This window comes from Trachemys scripta, chromosome 1, assembly GCF_013100865.1.
Source record: "Trachemys scripta elegans isolate TJP31775 chromosome 1, CAS_Tse_1.0, whole genome shotgun sequence".
In the NCBI taxonomy this organism is placed as follows: domain Eukaryota; kingdom Metazoa; phylum Chordata; order Testudines; family Emydidae; genus Trachemys; species Trachemys scripta.
In genome coordinates this window covers 136775413-136792894 of record NC_048298.1, presented here as the reverse complement: position 1 = coordinate 136792894, position 17482 = coordinate 136775413, and positions in this window count along the sequence as shown.

Genomic DNA, 17482 nt, shown 5'->3' with positions numbered 1-17482 from the left:
TTACAATCAGTAGTTTGAAAATGGTACTAGCCTGCCCAGAAAGAAAGGAATCATGGGACAGAGGGAGAGGAATCATGGATGTTTTGGAATTTAACCCCAAGTCCAAGAATTCCGTTGGCTTCTACCTGGCTTCCACTATGCATCCCACAATGCACATAATGGAAAATCCCATAATGCACACAGCTCAGCAATGAAGTAAAGGATCCTGGGATACTCACCTAGAATGCTCTTAGTGTACACTTAGCCCCCACTATGTGTACACAAGGACACGATTGAATGAGTGCACAGCTGTCCCTCTTGCACCCTATTGGTGCAGCTTATTTATTGCACACTAATGAGGGTCAGTCAGCTCAGTGTGAGCTAAAACCCTCACGAAAAATAGCCCTAATTTGGTTGTCGGAAGTACTAAATTAAAAATACCATTTTAATTTATATAGCATCTTTCAAAAATATTTCTCAAAATGCATTACAGAATTAAATGATACAGGGAGCTGATTTAATGACTCCAGTGTATAAATCACCATGGGTTGGCCTATGCTTTATTATGTGTCAAATATCTAATTAACTGTAAAATAAATAAAATTACTACATTTGTGCTTTACCCTGCTTTAAAAAAGATGTAACATTTTCAGGTGACTACTTTGATGAAAAAAATCTTAATTTTAGTTTGGTTAGACTTTTCTTTCTAGATTCTCAAAGTGAATCTAAACTTGAAAACTCTTTCACAGAATAAACTGGTGTATTTCAAATAGAATGTGGTTTATGAGCTGAAGGTGGTTAGGTAAATGATACTGGATTAAGAAGATGGGGTTTCCCTTTACACAGACATCTGGTTCGATCCTGCATAAGTCACTTAGCCAGAATTTTCGAAGTGGGTGAGTTGCGTACATTGTAGGAAAAAAGAAGGATCTCTTTTTGTCACCCTGACTAGCATATCAATTTTCAGAGGACATCTACTGTGCAGAAGTTGCTCTGAAAATATACCCACAATATTACCTCTCTTATGGGATTCTTGTGCTCACTCCCTGCCCCCAACATGAGCAGGCAAGACTCTGGCTTTTCAGAAAAGACTAGTCTCACAGTTAAGTGGTATTCATAGACATATGATATAATAGTGGAGGCTAAAGAAGGGAAAGACACACACAATTTGCTGGAGGGAAACACAGAAACACACATAGTACAAAAGATGGCTCTGTCATAAAGGAGCTTTGCTTATATGAACTGTGAGGTCTCACATTCCAAATGGCTCCTTAGGCATCTAGCTCCATAAGCATCAGAAACAATGCTCCAAGATTTCGAAGTCTGGCCTCAGACTTTGACTGAAACAGTAAGGATATGCAAAAAAAAAAAAAAAAAAAAAGGCACTAACTCAGAGGCAAACATTCATCACTGGCATAATATCTGGTGCAATGTGTAATTTGTATACTGCCTCCGTCTCCCTGTGTAAGCACATGCAGTTCCATGATTCAATGTTCTTTCCTTATTTCTGGTCAGGGAAAGAGTGGGCAACAAACACCATCAATGGGTGCTGGAAAAGAAGAGACAATATGGTACATGGCATTTTCAGAAAAAGCTGTACTAGTTAACCATGGTACAGGGCTGCTTGACCACATCCTCACTACCCTGATTGCAGTATGGAAATAGTTATATTTAAATATGCTAATTGATTATAGAAGTCACTCCTAAATTCAGCATTCTTTTTGGAAAGTCTTCAAGAAACACATTAGCTGCAGCCAATGCCTGTATGTAGAGTAATTATAGGTGGTGCAGGTAGTAACTGCTTTGTTAAGTTTGAATAACACTTTCCATTATTTCAGTCCTGTTTTCAGTTGCTTATAACTTTGCCACACTTTAACTGTTCAAGCTGTTAATGTTTCAGCTAAATAGTTTGGCCATTTGTCACGTTAAAAAATTCACAGCAGTGAATCACTGAAAAGTTCTAACACCTCCATACATAAGAGCAGGAACTTGAATTATGGCTGGGGGAGGGGATGGGGGCTGCCCTAGCATCACGGCATCATGCCTTTTGCCATCACAGTAAAATATCTCCACATTTGGCCAAATTATAAGTCTATGAAAATTGAACTTCATACATGTTCAGAAGAGACTTGTTACAGTTTTTCAGCTAAATTCTCTGTAGAGTCTATCTGCACTGACCATGCTTTTGCCCAGAAGTGCAGGGGTGGAGCAGCACTTTTCCTGCAATTGCTATTCCTGGCTACTGCAGGTCACTGTGACACCAGGCACAGGACCTGAGAGCAAGGAGGTTGTCTCCACTGTGCTCTATCCCCCTGCTGCCACCAAGCAGCAAGGAGAAAGTGGAAGCTCTTTTGGTGAGTGGAGACCTTGTGAACAGGGGCCAGGGAAAAGTAGGGGAGTGTGTGTGGAGCATGAGTGGGATGGGGAGACCAGGTTAAGCTGCTGAGGAGGAGGAGGTGACTCAAACTGGGAGTCAAGAGCGAATGGGGAGTATATTGGCAATGGGATGTTGAGCTAAAGTGGGGGACTGGGCCATGGAGACAAAGGGGTGGGAAAGGGAAGGAGAAGGAAGGACAGGACTGGGACATGGAGTTGAGGGGGTTAGGGGAAAATGAGATATGTAATCTAGGGAACAGAGAAGGAAACTGGTACTGGAACAAGCAGCGGAAGAAGGGAGGCGGGGACACTTGGTCTGGGATGAGAAGCCAAAGGTGGGGTGTGTGGGAATACTGTGATTGGGATAAGGACAGGCTGGATGGGATTAGGCAGAAGAGTCTGTAACCACTAGAGAATACTCTCCTCAGAACTTGGAACAGAACCCAGGAGTCCCGAGTCCCAACATTTCTCGGCTGTTGGCAAACAGCCGTGAAACCCACTGGCAGAATGTATACCTCATATCCATCTAGTGACTAGCCTATATAGAGAATTATAACCTACCACTGCCATCAGATATTCTCTTAGTTCTAGTAGTATAGGTCTATGCCGTGAACCATGTGGAGTCATATACTTCAATGTGATAGAATTTCCTATTTTTAAAAAATTTGCTTTTTATAAATCCTAGAAGATTACATACAAAAAGTTACATTAAAAGAACATTAATGTTGTAAAAACAAGCACTAAAAAGTTAAGAAATGCCAGATATGTGCAACATTAATTAGGGCCCCTTGTGTGTTTGTGTCATAATACAGTCGGTAGTTACATGATCATGTAATATTTTTTTCACAGGATCCCTGCTTTATTCATCAGTGCACAGATTGGAAGGTGCTCAGGGAACAAATCAGAGCTGTGTAGTGAAGGAGGCTGTTGCCTGCAGGATCACTGTTGCACAAGTTGGAAGGTCTAAAGTGAATGAGACATGGGACTGCAGGAAAATAAGAGATGGTCTCATGATTTGGGGAGTTGAATGTCACCCTAGAGAACTGTTTTCTATTTCTGCCTCGGCTACAGAGTTCTTATGGGATGCTGACCGAGTCACATAAATCACTTTTCACAGTGGTCACTAATTGTGTGGTCCTCAACTTCTGAGTTCCTAAACTGAGACCATGGGATCCTATTTCCAAAAGTTCTGAGCACTCACAGCTGCAATTGAAGTCAGTGAGATCTTTGTTTTGAAGAAGTGTTATAAAATGCTACGTTCTTGGAAAAAATGAAGCAACGGCCATCTCAGTTTGGCTGCCCAAAGTGGGTATATACTAATCACATCACTGTACCTCCATTTGCCATCTGTAACCTGCGGATAATACTCCCATATCACCTCACAGAGGTATTGTGCAGATAAATACTCTATGGTTTGTAAAACACTCAGATATTATGGTGATGAATTCCATAGAAAAATCCAAGAGGAAATTAATATATTGTATTCAGAGCAGGGTTCCAAAGGTGTGTAGTAATACTGAATGGCTGCTCACTACGTGAGCACTGTCCATCCAGTGCACCGAATGAGGCAGGGGCACTGTGGAAAAGCTAGTAAATGTCCATGTAAGTAAAGACTATGTCATAATGCATATGTAAAAGGGAGCTGAATTAAGGTAATTCCTAAATTTTAAGTGCTAGACTTCACAACCTTTTAAATTTAGTTTTAAATGCAGTTCTTTAAAATGTAGGGACTCTTAGGGAAAACTGGTGAAGAGGCAGGAGCTAGCCTGCCTGAGGGGAATGAGCAATAGCCTTCCAGCCAAGGTAGCCATCTGGAAGTGAGCACTGTCTCCCCAGCCAAGGAAGACCCTGAAGGGGATCTAGGAGCCCCTGTCACCAGAGGTAACTGAGTGAGTAAACCCCAGAGACATTGTGGGGCTTGCCCTCATCAGCTTGTGGCTGCCCTGCCTAAAGGCACCTGGGACCATGGCAAGGCACTGCCCAAGACCCAAAAGGAGACCCTATGGGAAACAAGCCACCCAGCAAATTGGACTAGAGGGGCCACACTCCCAATTGAACATACCAGTAGGAAGTAGCCCAGGGAAGCAGATCTTGACTCCCTGAGGGCCCCTCGCAACTCCTCTGCGCATTCAGGGGTTGATGTACACAGGGCCCTGGGCTGGGACCCAGTGGAGTGGAAGGGCCAAGATTCCCCTACCCATCCTGGCCTTAAAGATGGAGGCTGCTCAACCAAACAGGGGGCTGTGAGCCACGTGCTGTAACCACTAGGAAATCCAGCCCTCCGAGCCACCTGTTACAGATCTCTCTCAATATCCAAACTGGATCCTGGAGGGCTGTAGCACACCCCAAGCTAGTGCTTGTGTAACCTATAATAGCTTTTTTCTCAAAGTGATTTTGGCCCAAACAGACTCTGACTTATCCATTCCATCACTTCTAATTTCTTTACAGTCTACCTCATCATTAATATACAATGCTACTCCACCACCTTTATCTTTATTTCTGACCATACCTGTACTTCGATACCTGTACTACTGTCATGACTACTATTCCACCATGTTTTTGTTATCATGAAGCATTCAGTGTCCATGGCCATATCTAAACAGTTTCAGTCTCTGGAGTGCCACCTGAATCAGAGAGTGGGGAGAGTCTGATATCACCCCACAGTAATGGGATAGAGGTAACTAAAGGAGCTACCAGGGACCCCAGGAGCAGTCTGGGCATCAGCTAAGATTCTTAGTTTTAGCTGTGGGCAGAAAGGCTGAGTGCAGCTGGTGATCTTCACATAGTAGAAATCTTCAACAGAAGATCTACCACAGGCCATCTGGACTAACATTACCCAAATAAACTACTTCCTAAATTAACTGCTCTGTTTATTCTGATGGCTTCCATTCCCTTCATTGTAGTCTTGGTTTCATCCATCCTGTTCACCTACCTCTCTGTGGAGAGGCATCAGGCAGATGAAAAACAATAGAACTGACTTCAAGGACCCCAGTATCCTATTATTGCCAGGAAACTTCTAATCTCCTTTCTTATACTCTGCCTTAGATGTTTTGTGGCTATTATTGTAGCAAGAATTATCCCCTTTCAAAGCCCTCTACATTTACTGTGGGAAGCTTTGCTTTTTGCATATTCTTCTAGACACCCCATTGTCTTGATACCTATTTCCATTTTGGATTAGTAAGTAACAGTGAGGATTGTACATCAATTCAAGAGTCATCTGAGACAGAGGACTTCATAAACCAAATTCCCATGAGAGACCCATTCTCTCTCACTAACCGTGGAAAAGCAATCATATTAGCTCTACCTCAGACAAATAGGTAAGGTCACACCAATATTTCCTTGTATTTTCTGTACTTCCTATGGGGGATACCTTGCATAGTGAAAATTCTCAGGGTTGGAAAAAATATTCTACTGGAAATATCAAGTTTTTGCCAAAAAACCACAACAGTTTTCAGCTGAACATTTTCGATGTGAGGTTTTTGGTTTTCCAACAACAAAAATTTCTCCCTAGGAAAGAAGATACTTTCCACAAATTTTCGTTTAGTTGAAAACCCACTTTTCCTTAAATGAACAAACTTTTCCCAGACATTTTTGTGACTAGTCTTACTGATTACCTGCAAGTACTTAGGTCTAGATTCTGCCACCCTTAAATTGAGCAGCAACTTTTCCCTGGAAATAGTTCCACAGGTTAGAATGAACCACTAGGAAGCTTAGCCTAAAGTAAGGAGTACTGAGTAGCAAGTCTGCAGCAAGAGAATCTCCAGGAAAGAATTGTGCCTCTGCTTCTATAGAGGAGTCAGTTACTTCAGAAAGTTGCTTACGTCCTCTACCCAGTCTCCCTCGATAGCTACTCTGGCCAGAAATTACTGAGAGCAGAGACAAGAATAGCTAATGTGGCAGGCGACCAGCTTGGCTTACAGAGAAATCTTTGGTGAGCTTAAACACAAAAAGGAAACTTACAAGAAGTGGAAACTTGGACAGATGACTAGGGAAGAGTATGAAAATATTGCTCAAGCATGCAGGATTGTAATCAGGAAAGCCAAAGCACAATTGGAGTTGCAGCTAGCAAAGGATGTGAAGGATAACAAGAAGGGTTTCTACAGGTATGTTAGAAGCAAGAAGAAGGTCAGGGAAAGTGTGGGACCCTTACTGAATTGGGGAGGCAACCTAGTGACAGATGATGTGAAAAAAGTTAAAGTACTCAAAGCTTTTTTTGCCTTGCTCTTCACAGACAAGGTCAGCTCCCAGACTGTTGCACTGGAAAGCACAGTATGGAGAGGAGGTGAGCAGCCCTCAATGGTGAAGGGAAGGGAAGAGAAGAAGGAGGATCCAGGGAACTACAGCCTGGTCAGGCTCACCTTAGTCCCTGGAAAAATCATGGAGCAGGTCCTCAAGGAATCCATTTTGAAGCACTTGGAGGAGAGGAAGGTGATAAGGAACAGTCAAAATGGATTCACCAAGGGCAAGTCATGACCAACCTGATTGCCTTCTATGATGAGATAACTGGCTCTGTGGATATGGGGAAAGTGGTGGAAGTGATGTCCCCTGACTTTAGCAAAGCTTTTGATACGGTCTCCCACAGTATTCTTGCCAGTAACTTAAAGACATGTGAATTGGATGAATGGACTATAAGGTGGATAGAAAGCTGGCTAGATCATTGAGCTCAACAGGTAGTGATCAACAGCTCTATGTCTAGTTGGCAGCTGGTATCAAGCAGAGTGCCCCAGAGGACAGTCCTGGGGCTGGTTTTGTTCAATATGTTTATTAATGAACTGGATGATGGGATGGATTACACCCTCAGCAAATTCACAGATGGGGAGAGAGGTACATACGCTGGAGGGTAGGGAAAGGGTCCAGAGTGACCTACACAAATTGCAGGATTGGGCCAAAAGAAATATGATGAGGTTCAATAAGGACAAGTGTAGCATCCTGCACTTAGAACAGAAAAATCCCATACACTGCTACAGGCTGGAGGCTGACTGGCTAAGCAGAAGTTCTGCAGAAAGGGACCTGGGGATTACAGTGGACAAGAAGCTGGATACGAGTCAACAGTGTGCCCTTGTTGCCAAGAAGGCGAACAGCATATTGGGCTGCATTAATAGGAACATTGCCAGCAGATGGAGGGAAGTGATTATTCCCTGTGACAAAGTTCCTCCTCTATCTTGGTGGGTCCTGCACTTATTGGCGGATTTTCTTGCCTCAGAGATTCACCATGTGGGTCAGGGAACAGCCCAGAGACCTTCCTCTCTGGAAGAACCCACAGTGCAGGTCAATTGGGAGGAACCCAGGCCCACCCTCTACTCCAGGTTCCAGCCCAGGGCCCTGTGGACTGCAGCTGTCTATAGTGCCTCCTGTAACAGTTGCATGACAGCTACAACTCCCTGGGCTACTTCCCCATGGCCTCCTCCAAACACCTTCCTTATTCTCACCACAGGACCTTCCTCCTGGTGTCTGATAAGGCTTGTGCTCCTCAGTCCTCCAGCAGCACACACACTCTCAGCTCCTTGCACCTCTTGCTCCCAGTTCCTCACACTCACACCACAAACTGAAGTCAGCTCCTTTTCAAGCCCAGGTGCCCTGATTAGCCTGCCTTAATTGATTCTAGCAGTTTCTTCTTAATTGGTGCCAAGTGTCTTAATTAGCCTGCCTGACTTAACTGGTTCTAGCAGGTTTGTGATTACTCTAGTACAGCCCCTACTCTGGTCACTCAGGGAACAGACAACTGTTCAGCTAGTGGCCAGTGTGTTTGCCTTTGAACAGACTCCTGTACCTCACTGGCCTGGAGGGAGGTAGGTTGAGAGCTGCTCCTCCTGCTTCTAGGCCCTGGGTTTTCCCTACAACTGCTGTCTGTTGCTGCTGCTCTAGCTACTCTCCTGGCTGGGCTAACCCCCCCGCATCTCTGCTACCTGCTTGTTGGCTGGCTGGCTGCTAGATCCCCCGCTCCTTGGTTGCTGCTGCTCCAGTTACAGCCCCTTGAGGGGGGGGGCTGCTGGCCCGCTGCCCGGAGGAGAGGAGGGAGGGAGCCAGCTATTGCTCCTGTTGCTGAGGACACCACCACCTGAGAGGGGTCCTTCCTGCTAGCCACCAGACTGCTGCCTAAAGCTGCTATGTTTGCTGCTCGGAGCTGCTGGAGCCCCAAGGAGAAGGAGAAGACCATTTGCCAGCTGGGAAGCATGTAGGAACAGACAACCATTGAGGGGGTTCTCATGGACTGAGTAACTTTTGAACTGTGCTCTTGTGGTGGGAGTCTAGACTGTGTTTGTGGGACACAGGGGGTGTGGTGTGGAGCCTGCCCCCTGGTCCATCTGTGTCCCCCCTGATCCCCACCACCACCATCATCGTTGCCCCCTCCACCACCCCCACTGGCTACTTACCATCTACCTCAAGCTCCTGCCTCTGGGATTTCAGCTGCTCACCTAGGCTTGCTATGCCCTGTTGCCACCATTGGGCCTGATACAGGAGCCAGCTTCCAAGGACTTTCTTTTTGTTGCAAGCGCACGTGGGTGCACGTACCCGCCCCCATTTTTGACTGACCCCCTCCCCCCTGCAACAAGCCCCCAGCTTTGCCCCTGCTGCTTACCCATTTGCCCCTTGCTGCCTTTTGCCCTTGCCCCAGCCCCTCGCTAGCTCCAGTTTGTTTACCTGCCCCGCCCTTTCCCTCTGCAGCCTTTGTTTGACCCACCCCAGCTGCCGAAGCTAGCACCATGGTTCCTCTGCCCCATTTCCCGCCTAGTTGCTCCCTTTCCCCTGCGGTCCCCTTGCCCTGATTAGCCCCTCCCCTCGTGTGCCCATGTCCCCTCCTATGAACTTGTGCCCCTCCCCGTTTTAGTCTGATTCTATCTCACTGCACCCCCCCAATGCTGTTATATCCTCCTTTCCTTGGTGCAACAAGAGGAGCTGGAAACCTTCCCTGAGTCAGTGACTGACCCCTAGCCCTTGATAGCCCCCCATCCACCCCCCCTTTTTTTGGCGCCCTCCTCCCCTGCCTACAGCCTAGCGGGGAGGAGTGGTCAACCTGCTTCCCCTTTCCCTACCCCCCTCCAGTGTTTGCTCTTCCCCCGTCCTCATTATGGCAGGGGACGAGGAGAGTGAGACCCCTCGGGCAGACCCTGCTACCCCTCCTCCACCCTCCCCACCATCTTCCCCCCTTAGCCTCTACCTCAACCGCCGCTGCCGAGCCACCTACTACCACCCCTGCTGGAGCACCGGCTGCGGTGGGTAACGAGGTGACCTCCGCTGCTGCCATGTCCCTCGCCCCCTCTGACTCTGGGGGAGTCCCCCCAGCTGGCAGGAAGGGCCGGGGCACGAAGAAGGGTAAAGGCCCCGCTAAAAAAGTCAGGCCCTCCATGGCAGGGGGTGCCCCCACTGCCGCGGCCCCGCAACAGGCCGTGGCGTCCCTCCCTACTGTTCCCTCCACCAGCTCTATGGGTGTCCCACCCCCAGCTCCCAGGGCATACGCCCAGGTGGCGGCGACCCCCCCGCCTGCCACTACGTCATCTCCCCCATCCACCACCTCTGCTACCATCTATAGCGGCCGGGGCCCCTTCCCCACCTTGACCAGGAAGCACGGCGTCTGTTGCCTCCTGGTACCTGCCTCGCCCCACGTGGAGACCTACGTGTGGGCGTTGGCGAGGGTGGTGGGGCCCACGGCCATTGTGGCGGCCTCCAAGATGTACGGCAAGGTCATCTTCTTCCTAGCATCGGAGGCGGCCGCCCAGGAGGCAGTGGAGAAGGGCCTGGCGGTGGGGGGTGTGTACGTCCCCCTGGAACCGCTAGAAGACTTGGGCGCCTGATTGGTCCTGACTTCTGTCCCTCCCTTGCTTCCAAATGCCTCCCTGTTACCCGCCCTCTCTACCCTGGGGAGGCCGATCTCTGTGGTCAGCCCTCTCCCACTGGGCTGCAAAGACCCCGCCCTCAGTCATGTCCTCTCGTTCCGCCGGTAGGTACAGTTACAACTACCGCCGGCGGCACGTGATGGTGAGGCGCTCAAGGGGTCCTTCTTGGTCCCCTACCAGGGGGCCCGCTACCGGGTGCATTACTCAACGGGAGAGGCCCGGTGCTACCTCTGCCGGGCAATAGGATACGTCCGGAGGGACTGTCCTTTAGCCTGGCACGGAGGGACATCAGGGACCCCCGAGCCCTGGCAGGGCGCCGGCCCCGTCATCGCCAGCGCCCCTAGCTGCCCGGTGCCCAAAGCCGCCCCTCCTCCTTTCCAGCCCACCAACACTCCCGCTCAGGCCCAAGGGGTATCTCCCCGAGTGCGCCTAGACGAGCGAGAGGGCCCCGCCTCTGCCGCCTGCGATCTGGCGGGGCCTGTGGAGGAGGGTGAGGTAGGGATATCGCTGGGCATAGAAGAGGGCTTGCCGCAGGGAGAATCCTCCCTCCTCCATGCTGCCCCACCATTGCCTCCCCGAGTCCCTAAGCCTTTGCTTTTGCTCCCTGACCCGACTCCTGTTAGCCAGCCCCCGGATGATGCCATGGAGGGCTGGTCCTTAGTACAGGGGAAGCGGGGCAAGCGGAAGGCTCGAGCTCCACTCCTTCCATCTGATGCGGTACCCCCCGGAAGACCAGGAAGGGGGAACCGATGCTGAGCCTTCCGCTTTGCCCCCAGGTGGGTTTTGTCCACCATTACTGGCTAGGGAAGACGTGGCAGCATCGGAGGATAGCACTACCCCTCCTCCAGAGTCCCTTCCTATGGAAGCCCCCGATGGAGCCCCTCTCGCCCCCTTACAATCTGAAGCCCCTGCATGCACCACGGTGAGCGTTGCTTCGGGTGCAGGTGGGGAGACCCCTGGGGTGGTGGAAGGTGATCTCCCTTCCATTTATGAGGAGATTTAGGCCCTGGGTCTGACCCCGGTTAAGCAGGGGGAGGACGACCCTCTGCCAGCGGGCCTCGATCTGAGCGACCTCGCCTCGGCCCCCCTTTTCCCATGTTCCGTCCCCCTACCCCCTGCTTCCGCTGCCGCCTCCAAGGAGCCCCTGGACTCTTCCACCAACCCTGCCGCAGATGGCACCCTGCTAGCGGCAGCCGAGCCTCTTGAGGTGACAGCCAGTGCCATGCGATTGGCACCCGAGTCGTCAGGGGACTCCCTCATGGCTGAGGGGCAGCTGACCTCCTTCCCAGATGAGGGTCCCATTGTTGATTCTCCAGCTACGGATGCCGTGGCCTTACCATCTGCCTTGGAGCATGAGTCGGGCATCGCCAAGGGCCCACCTCCCTCCCTGCAAATCCCTGAGCCCCTTTGTGGGGTGCCACGCCCCCCACCTAGTGGCCTGGCTGCTGAGGCCCCCGATCCCACTATCGCCCCTTCCCCTGTCCCTATTCCTGACTCCGACCCTGCCCCTGTCACCGACCCCGTCCCTGTCCCCTCCACTTCCCATGATGCTATTGCCGCCCCTGGGGTTGTCTCCTTCCATATCCCAGAGGATGACCCCCAATGAGCGGCCCTTGTTTTTCCCTGTCCTGACCCACCAGGGGCTGCTATTTTCCCTCTGCCGCCCCCCATTGAGCCAGGGTCTGAGGTGGGCCACGTGGCGCCAGCTCATCGGACGCCACGTCGAGGGTCTGCACCCTGCTTGCCCATCTCGGTGGGCCACGGGGCTGTGACAGGGGCCCCGCTGGGGGATAGCCATAGATCGATAACTCCACCCTCCCATACGCTGAGAGAGGAGCTACGGGAATTCCTTGAGGACGTCCGTGGCTCCTGCAACAAGGTACAGCTTGCACTCCAGCGATGGGGGGATTTCCATCAGATCCTCCGAGCCGCGAGGGCCCTCATGGGGGAGGGTAAGCGGACCGAGAGGCAAGCCGCCGCGGCCTATCAACGGGTCCGCCTCTTCCGTGACTCCTTAATCGCCTATGGGGTAGGTCATGGATTGTTGCGTGGCCCGACGGAGGCCGTGGGTGTCTCTGCTAGCGAGGATCCCCCACAGCCCTCTTCATGGCACCGATCATCTTCGCAACGTTAAACACCCGGGGCTGTAGGATGGGTCTCCGCAGGAGCCAGGTGCTCTCCTTCCTTCGGGAGGGGGGGTACTCTGTGATTTTTCCTGCAGGAGACCCATACGGATCTGGCCGCTGAAGCTAGCTGGCGGCTGGAGTGGGGGGACAGGGTCTATTTTAGCCACCTCACAGTTCGTACAGCTGGAGTGGCAACCCTGTTCTCTCCCGACCTACGGCCCGAGGTGCTGGGGGTCGCCAAGGCTGTGCCGGGCCGCCTCCTGCACCTCCGGGTCCGCGTGGAGGGGCTTGTGGTTAATCTCGTCAACGTTTACACCCCGACATTGGGCCCGGAGAGGTTGTGTTTTTATCAGCAGGCGTCTGCCGTCCTCGGCACCTTGGATCCTCGCGAGTGCCTGGTCCTGGGCGGGGACTTTAACGCTACCCTTGAGGAACGGGACCGCTAGGGGACCGAGCAGCACCCGGCCGCCGCGGATGTCCTCCGGGAGATTGTCGAACATCACTCCCTGGTGGACGTCTGGTGCGACCACCACCCGGATGACGTTTCGACGTTCACTTTTGTCCAGGTGGAGGTCCATCGGTCGTACCACTCCCGGTTGGACCGCATCTATATGTCACGCTTCCATCTTTCCTGGGCCCACTCCTCCAGCATCCGGCCGGCCCCTTTTTCAGATCACCATCTAGCCACCGTGACAGCCTCTCTCTGCGCGGAGAGGCCGGGGCCGGCCTATTGGCACTTTAATAATAGCTTGTTGGAGGATGTGGGCTTCGTGGCGTCCTTCCGGGAGTTCTGGCTGGCCTGGCGAGGGCAGCGGCGTGCCTTTCCCTCGGCGTGGCGGTGGTGGGACCTGGGGAAGGTGCGCGCCCGGCTCTTCTGCCGTGACTACACCCGGGGCGCCAGCCGACGGAGGCATGCGGCAATAGGGCAGTTGGAACGGGAGGTCTTAGAGCTGGAGAGGCGTCTGGCCGCCAGCCCCGGTGATCCATCCCTCCGCGGAGCGTGCCAGGAGAAGCGGGAAGAGCTGCGGACCCTCGAGGACCATCAGGCCCAAGGTGCCTTTGTTCGATCCCGCATCTGCCTCCTTCGGGAGATGGATCGCGGCTCCCGCTTCTTTTACACCCTGGAGAAAGAGGGGGGCAAAGAAGCACGTCACCTGCCTTCTAGAGGACGGCACCCCCCTCACGGATCCGGCAGAAATGTGCGGGAGGGCCAGGGCCTTCTACGCAGGCCTTTTCTCCCCAGATCCGACCGATCCTAACGCTTGCAGAATGCTCTGGGATGAGCTCCCAACGGTCAGCGCGGGCGACCGCGACTGGCTGGAGTTGCCTCTCACTCTGGCCGAGTTCTCGGAAGCCCTCCGCCGCATGCCCACCAATAAATCTCCAGGCATGGACGGGCTGACCGTGGAGTTCTACCGTGTGTTTTGGGAGGTCCTCGGCCCGGACCTTTTCATCATCTGGGCCGAGTCCTTGCAGGGCGGGGTCCTCCCTCTGTCGTGCAGGCGAGCCGTGCTCACCTTATTGCCAAAGAAGGGAGACCTCCGCGATTTACGGAATTGGCGTCCCATCTCGCTCCTCAGCACGGACTATAAAATCGTAGCGAAGGCCATCTCGCTGTGGCTAGGGTCCGTGCTGGCGGACGTGATCCACCCAGACCTACACCGTCCCGGGCCGCACCATCTTCGACAACTTGTATCTGGTCCGGGACCTCTTGGAACTCGGGTGTAGGGATGGTCTGTCGTTCGCCCTCCTGTCCCTGGATCAGGAGAAGGCGTTCAACAGGGTGGACCACGGGTATCTCCTGGGCACTCTGCAAGTGTTTGGCTTCGGGCCCCAGTTTGTGGGTTTTCTCCAGGTGCTGTATGCCTCCGCAGAGTGTTTGGTCAGGCTCAACTGGACCCTGACCGAACCGGTCAGCTTCGGGCGAGGAGTACGTCAAGGGTGCCCCCTCTCGGGCCAGCTGTAGGCTCTGGCGATCGAGCCCTTCCTCGGTCTCCTCCGTAGGAGGTTGGCAGGGTTGGTGCTGCGGGAGCCGGAGCTGCGGCTGGTCCTGTCGGCGTACGCCGACTACGTGCTCCTCATGGTCCAGGACCCGGGCGACTTGGTGTGGGTGGAGGCTTGCCAGACCATCTATTCGGCGGCCTCCTCCGCCCGGGTCAACTGGGTCAAGAGCTCTGGCCTGGTGGTAGGGAACGGGTGGCAGGTGAGCTCCCTCCCACCCGCGCTTCAGGCCATCCGGTGGAGCGCGGGTCCGCTGCTCTATCTCGGCGTTTACCTTTCTGCCACGCATCCGTCTCCGCCGGAGAACTGGCTAGGTTTAGAGGGCAGAGTGTCGGAGCGGCTCCAGAAATGGACAGGACTGCTCCAGTGTCTCTCCCTTCAAGGGAGAGCACTGGTGCTCAATCAACTAGTCCTGTCCATGCTCTGGTACCGGCTCAACACCCTGGTCCCGGCCCCGGGCTTCCTGACCACCCTCAGGACGTTGATTCTGGAGTTCTTTTGGTCAGGACTGCACTGGGTCTCTGCGGGGGTTCTCCATCTACCCCTGGAGGAGGGAGGGCAGGGCCTGAAGTGTCTGCACGCTCAGGTCCACGTCTTCCGCCTCCAGGCCCTGCAGAGGCTCCTTTATGGTGCAGGTAGTCCGGCATGGAGCGTATTGGCGCACGCCTTCCTGCGCCGCTTCCGAGGGCTCCGATATGACCGGCAGCTCCTTTGTCTCCATCCGAGAGGTCTTCCGCGAGGCCTCTCCGAGCTGCTGGTCTTCTACCAGGACCTCCTCCGGACCTGGAAACTTTTCTCAGTGACCAGGTCCGTGGCGGCCACCGTGGGGGTAGATCTCCTCGCGGAGCCCCTGCTACACAACCCCCAGCTTTGTGTGCAGGTGGCGGAGTCCCCCATGGTGTGCCAGAGGTTGGTCCTAGCAGAAGTCATCAAAGTTGGAGACCTCCTGGACTACAACCAGGGAGCCTGGCTGGATCCCCTGACACTCGCTCAGCGCATGGGGCTCTCCAGACCTCGTACTCCCCGGCGCGTACTTCAGGAGGTGAGGGCCACTTTGCCGCCTGCTGCTTGGGACTATCTCGACCGGGTCCTGCGAGAGGGCACACCCCACCCACCCTCCACTCCGAGCCCTCCAGACTTTTTCATCGGACCCCTGCCCCGTGGACCCAACCAGCCCCCTACCCGTCCATTCGCCATGAGCCGGCTGCACCATCTGCAGCCGGTTCTGTTCCGGACCGCGCCAAGGAAACATCTATACACGCTCGTACTCCATGTTCTTCATGTCCTCACCCTCACGTCCCGCCCCGATACGAAGTGGCGGGACCTTCTGCCACCTCTGGAGGGTGAGGAGGTGGGCCAGCCTTTATTCTGCTCTGATCCCAAAGCCCACCGGGGACATCAGTTGGCGGCTCCTTCACGGAGCCGTGAGCACGGGCGTGTACTTGGCGCGGTTTACCCCATCCCAGACACCTGCCCCTTTTGCAGTGTGAGGGAGACCCTGGCGCATGTTTACCTGGAGTGCGCCAGGCTGCAGCCCCTATTCCGGCTCCTCACGGATATTTTATTAAGATTTTGGTTGCACTTTTCTCTTCACCTTTTTATTTATGCACTCCCTATCTGTCGCCCCACAAAGTCGCAGGACCTCCTGGTCAACCTCCTTCTGGCCCTAGCGAAACTGGCCATCTATAAAACCAGAGTGAGGAGGTTGGCGGATGGAGTTTCCTGTGACTGTGGGGCGTATTTCAGATCCTACGTTCTTTCACGTATCCGGGCGGAATTCCTCTGGGCGGTGTCCACTGGCTCCCTTAACGCCTTTGAGGAGCAGTGGGTGCTGTCCGGGGTTCTCTGCTCGGTATCCCCGTCTGTTTCGCTTCGTTTGACCCTTTGACCTCACTCCTGTCCCTGTTCTTTTAGTAGTTGTCCCCTGTAATTTTTTTGGTCTCCAGGTCCTGTGGACCCCCCCCCCTTAGGCTGGGGGGGATCCTTTAGCAGTGGGCGGGCTTCGCCTGCCCACTTCCTGGATCCCAATAGGTCTGGTCACTCAGGGAACAGAAAACTACTCATCCAGTGACCAGTATATTTGCCCTCTACCAGACTCCTGTACCCCACTGGTCTGGGTCTGTCACATCCCTTCTATTCGCCACAAGTGAGGCCACATCTGGAGTATTGTGTACAGTTTTGTATCTGAAGTTAGAAATATGAAGTATAACTCTGAAGTCCTATTGTAATTATGCAAAGTGTGGGCTATTAATGGTGGTTTGGAAGCTTGATGGCTCCCATTGACTAGGACAATTGGTTGTAAAGGGCTCTGTTTACTTGTGAACCTCCCTGAGTACGTGCAGGCCAGCCCTGGAAAAAAGAAGAATGAGGTCTCACAGGACATGTGACATGATGCTGAAATCCATCCTAAATCTGGTACTTTTCCATATAGATGGAAGGGTGGAAGTGACAAAAGATTCATGCCTTTGGCCAAAATGATAAAAGTTGATGGAACAGAACAAAAGAGGCTGCCAGTCATGAGAAATCCCCTAGTTACCACCTGAACTGGAACTAACAAGGACTGTACCAGGGGAAAGAATTGGGCCCAGACTAGGAAGGAGTCTAGTCTGTGAAAGAAGCTCATTGGGACATCTTTGAGGGTGAGATTTACCGGTAACAGTTTCTTAATGTATTTGGCTTAGACTTGCGTATTTTGTTTTATTTTGCTTGGTAAATTACTTTGTTCTGTCTGTTATTACTGGAACCCACTGAAATACTTATGTTTATACTTAATAAAATCACTTTTCTTTGTTAATTAACCCATACCTGGGGGAGCAAACAACTGTGCATATCTCTCTATCAGTGCTATAGAGGGCAGACAATTATGCGTTTACTCTGTGTAAGTTTTATACAGAATAAAATGGATTTATTTGTGCCTTGGATCCCATTGGGAACTGGATGTCTAGGTGGTGGAGATAGGTGACCTGCTGAGCAGTTTTTGCTTAAAGTCCGCAGCTCTGGGGGCATGGACCAGACCTGGTCTGTGTTGTAGCAGGGTATTGTACTCAGTCAACAAGGCAGGGTTCTGGGGTCCCAAGCTGGCAGGGAAAATAGGCTCAGAGGTAATTTCAGCACATCCAGTGACAGTCTCTGTGACCAAACCCGTCACAGATATAATTTAAATTT